Below are 4,750 nucleotides of genomic sequence, written 5' to 3'. Positions count from 1 at the left end.
TAAACTGAAAACTGTGCTTGAAAACCAGAGTATTTATATGAGACCAGCACCTAAACTTTTCTATCTGGATCATGTGAAGGTTCTGTAGTGATTATAGAAAACATATATGATATGTAATATGATCTGCTTGTAGAGCTAATGGTGATTAGTTAATTTTAAGACAATTCTCTGAAGAAAGGTACAGTATATGATTTAGTTTTGGTGATAAAGACTGGGCTTTGATATTATTTATTGAAGGAGTTTTCAAATTTTTTTGACCAGGGCCTACAAAAAAATGTATAATTTTATATTGGGATCCAGTATACAACAACACACTGACATATGTGTGCCTGCATAAATAGATATATGTAAATATATATAGATTTGTATGTGTATGTAAATGATCTGAAATAGATTTTATTAAATGATCCTTACTTTATTATCTCCAGCACCCTCCAATATATTATATTCTTTTTTATTCTGCTGTGTACCATTAAAAAATACCTGGCCACATTCCATTAGATTTTTTTTTTATCATGTTATGCTAATCACCATACATTACATCATTAGTTTTTGACGTAGTGTTCCATGATTCATTGTTTGCGTATAACACCCAGTGCTCCATTCAGTACGTGCCCTCTTTAATACCCGTCACCAGGCTAACCCATCCCCCCACCCCCTCCCCTCCAGAACCCTCAGTTTGTTTCTCAGAGTCCATAGTCTCTCATGGTTCATCTCCCCCTCAGATTTCCCCCCCTTCATTTTTCCTTTCCTACTATCTTCTTCTTCTTCTTCTTTTTTTTTTTTTAACATATAATGTATTATTTGTTTCAGAGGTACAGGTCTGTGATTCAACAGTCTTGCACAATTCACAGAGCCCACCGTAGCACATACCCTCCCCAATGTCTATCACCCAGCCATTCATCCCTCCCAACCCCCACCACTCCAGCAACCCTCAGTTTGTTTTATTTCATGTCCAATTAATGGGCCATACATTGCAGTTTGAAAAACACTGATCTATTGTGACTCCTTGAGAATTGTGAATATATATCTATGTTATGTCCTTCCTACCACAATTGCTTTTATTTCAGAAAAAGATTTGGGCTAAGCCATGTTATGCATTGGAGATTTTTTTTAACCACTAACTGTGAATTTCTGTTAGATTAAAGGTACCACAGTGAAGACTAAAAATATGTTCACCATCATTGTGGAATCAAATAGCCTGTAACTGTCCCCCTTTCACACGACCAGAGGGTAAATCCAGATAAATTATGTGTTTAAAAGGAGTATCAGGATTTTTCTTTTACTTATGCTTATCTGTTTCTTGAATAAATGAAAGACTACTTTCTAAAGTATTATTCCAGCATACTTACAAGCTTTAAATGTTCCTTAGCAAAAGACAAAAGAAAACATTTTAAACTTTGGTTAAGCAAAGTGATATATAATGTTTCACTTTGTATACCTATTTTAATATAGTGTCAGTGAGCCATACAGGTTTTTTTTCCCTCTGTTTACTGGTCCACATTCCTGTGTCAATAAAAAAGTTGCCTCTCATTTTATACTAAAATTTACTTTCTCCCCAAATGAAAACAATGCTTCCTCTTTTTTATTAGATTAAATTATTTACAGGAGGGGATGGTAAATCATGCAATGCTTGTGATAAAAATTGTTTGCACCAGTTCTTTATGAGGCTTATATTACTGGTGGAAGTTGACCATGCATATTTCTGAAACAAATTTAGCCAGCTGATAATGTTAACCCTTAGGATTTGGAGAAAAGCCAATCCTTTGTAAATTATATTCATATTTCCTCTGGCTCCAAGTTACCAACATTGTTCACTCTCTTATAGAAGTCAGTCAGTTAGTCTTTTCTAAAAGCTAACCTTTCCCAGTGAGCCATTATTGGTGACATAACCTTATCTTCTACTTCAGTGATGAATTCCATAGGTCACTGGCAGGTAATGGTATTCAAAACGCAGAAAGCGATGAGGAGATTAGGAGGATTTGTGTCACTGGAGTTAGACTCTGAAAGCTAGAAAGGAGTCCTGAATCCCATTGTTGGCTCAGTCAAGATTTGACTTTTAATATCTTAGTTGAACTTAACCATGGTGTCTTTCCTGTATAGTATTGCAATTTGTGGTAAATTTGTCTTTAGCAATCTTCCAAGTGAAGATTTTTTCCAAGTGGAATATGAATGAAAATTATATTTGAACAATTAAGATGGATATAATTTTGTTTTTAATAAATATATGCAGAGGTTTAGAGCAAAAATCATCCATGATGTTCTTTTCTGCCCTTGATAACGTATGGGATCCAATACATGCTTGGATGAACTGCACATTTAGGCACATATGCATCTCCAAGTGCCAAAGAAGGATCATCTATTGTTATTATATCCTCCATCAGTCTTCACAGAGGATTGAAGTTCAAGAAAATAAGAGAGTAAACTAAAGAAAAGGACTTAAATGAGTTCATCAATAAGAATTATGTTAGATATTTAACTTACATTTCCCTTCAACACACTCATCACACAAAATTTGCAAATAACCTAGGAGGCAGTCTAATTATCATATGGCCCCTTGGTATTTAAATATATTTCTAAAACTACTAAAAAAAATACATAAAGTCTCTGCCAAATTCTCAGAGTTTATAAACCTATAAACCACATTTGTAACCTGCAATGTTTTTTGTTTTGTTTTGTTTTAGAAAAGCATTTTTTAGCATTTAATGAACCTCCTTCCACCTGGCTTCAAGCTACCAGGACATAGCACCACCACCACCCCAGTCTTAGTCTTCTCCTCAGTTCTTCTACTGAAGAATTTGTCCTTCACGATGACAGGCTGTTTCGGGAACTTTCCCTTCCCCAAAATTTGTAGTAGCCCAATCACACCACATCAATCATAGGAGCAGCTCCAGTCTTGTTTTGGGCAGCATTTACCCATGTCTGTTCCTAACCAAGGTCTACAGTTTTTCAAGGTTGACAGCTGGGCAGAAGCTCTGGTTCCTTTTTAAGCAGTAATGCCTCATACCAACTTTTCCAAAGTAGCTTAGGTGATGTTTGTCAAAGTTGATCCTGTGTTGGGGCGCCTGGGTGGCTCAGTTGGTTAAGCAACTGCCTTCGGCTCAGGTCATGATCCTGGAGTCCCGGGATCGAGTCCCGCATCGGGCTCCCTGCTCAGCGGGGAGTCTGCTTCTCCCTCTGACCCTCCTCCCTCTCATGCTCTCTGTCTCTCATTGTCTCTCTCTCAAATAAATAAAATCTAAAAAAAAAAAAAAAAGTTGATCCTGTGTTGATGCATGCCACAAGCAGTACCCAGATCTTCTGGGTGGTTCCAGTGCTTGTCCTTGTGGCTGTGGTCATGGCTTATGTGGCCCTGGCTCACGTGGCTCTGAAGTCTCCGGGTCTTCCTCAGTCTGGATGGCATGTTGGCAGCCTAGAGGAAAGAGCTCTGAAATGTTTTTTTGAGACCATTACTGAGTTAATTTTACTAACACAGACTTTAGTGGTAGACCAGTGACTTGAACAATACAGTGCAAACTGCAATACTGTCATGAAACACCTTGACATTGAGAGGTTCTGACTCATTAAAAGATGCACCATAATTTAGTCACTTATAGCTATATTCTGTAAGGAATGTATTTTTATTTTATTTCCCTGACAGTCTTATTTTTTTCCCCCTACATGTAATGGCATCTTTTCTCATCTCAAGCATTTCTATGGATCTAATCAGATTTCTTCATTTACTGTACTATCACTTCATCTGAAAAGGGTCATTCTAGTTCTTCTAATCACCTCCACATTTGTCCTGCCCTCGTCTATGACTTTTATAGCACAGGAGTCCCAGATTGAGTGACTGGAGTTGTAGAGATCAGCTGAGTAAAGGAAAGCCAGTGATAGGAAGTGTAATTTTCAGGTTCTTACCAAAAGATTTACAAAAGAAATGGCAAACGTTGGAGGAATTAAAATTAAGGATCATGGAATCTTGGAGAAAAAAGAAACACAAAACTAAGCTAGTTCAATGCTAATTTAAACTAAACCCAGGAGCTCTTAGTTCTGCTAAGGTCTATATTATGGACTCATTAAACAGGTTGGATGTTCTTTGCCACTTAGTTAATATGTGAGATTTGAAAAGCTTAAAGTAATGGTTAGAGTAGTTGTTTTGTGTTTTTTAAAAAGCACTGTGTTTGAAAAATTCTTTTTTTATGATCTCTGATCCTAAGAAGGCTTATTTTTATGCCCTGAGGATACTCTACATTTTAAAAGATCCTCTTGTCTTTTACATGTACTTTGGGTCTGGTTTGATGGAATCTCCTAATTTTAAAGATTGCTATAATTACTTTCTTTGAGAGAAAAGCTATTATGCATTAATATGAAACACCTTTCAAAGGCAGGCAGGGTTGCACTGTAATCATGGAGCCAAAGTTATCTGGCTCCAAACCTCAACTTAACCATTTACTACTCAGGTGACCCCCGACCAAGCTGTTTCACATCTATCAACTTCTATTTCTTCATCTATATAATGTTCTCAATTATACTTACTTATTTAGAATTCTGTAAGCATGAACAATGATAGTACTGATAGTACTTTTCATGAGATAAGCAGTAAATGGTAGTAGTAGCTCTTTTATTATTGTTGTAATTAATAAAAAGCTCTGTATATAGTTCTTAGGTACTACAGCAAATTAGTCATGATTATAATTTATATTATATAATTTTCTAATTATATAAATTATAATAATTCCTGTTAGTAAATTAGTAGAAAGCTAGGAAA

The 4,750-nt window shown here is 36.0% G+C and overlaps 1 pseudogene; it reads right to left on the bottom strand.

Annotated features, from left to right (window-relative positions):
• Positions 1-2,695: 2,695 nt before the first annotated feature.
• LOC123862885 (large ribosomal subunit protein uL15-like) lies at positions 2,696-3,403 on the bottom strand (annotated as a pseudogene).
• Positions 3,404-4,750: the final 1,347 nt, after the last annotated feature.

The sequence above is a fragment of the Mirounga angustirostris genome, unplaced genomic scaffold (genome assembly GCF_029215605.1).
Source record: "Mirounga angustirostris isolate CCGP_5_RB_7025 unplaced genomic scaffold, mMirAng1.0.hap1 SCAF_1, whole genome shotgun sequence".
In the NCBI taxonomy this organism is placed as follows: Eukaryota; Metazoa; Chordata; class Mammalia; order Carnivora; family Phocidae; genus Mirounga; species Mirounga angustirostris.
This window is presented reverse-complemented; position numbering and strand designations above follow the sequence as displayed.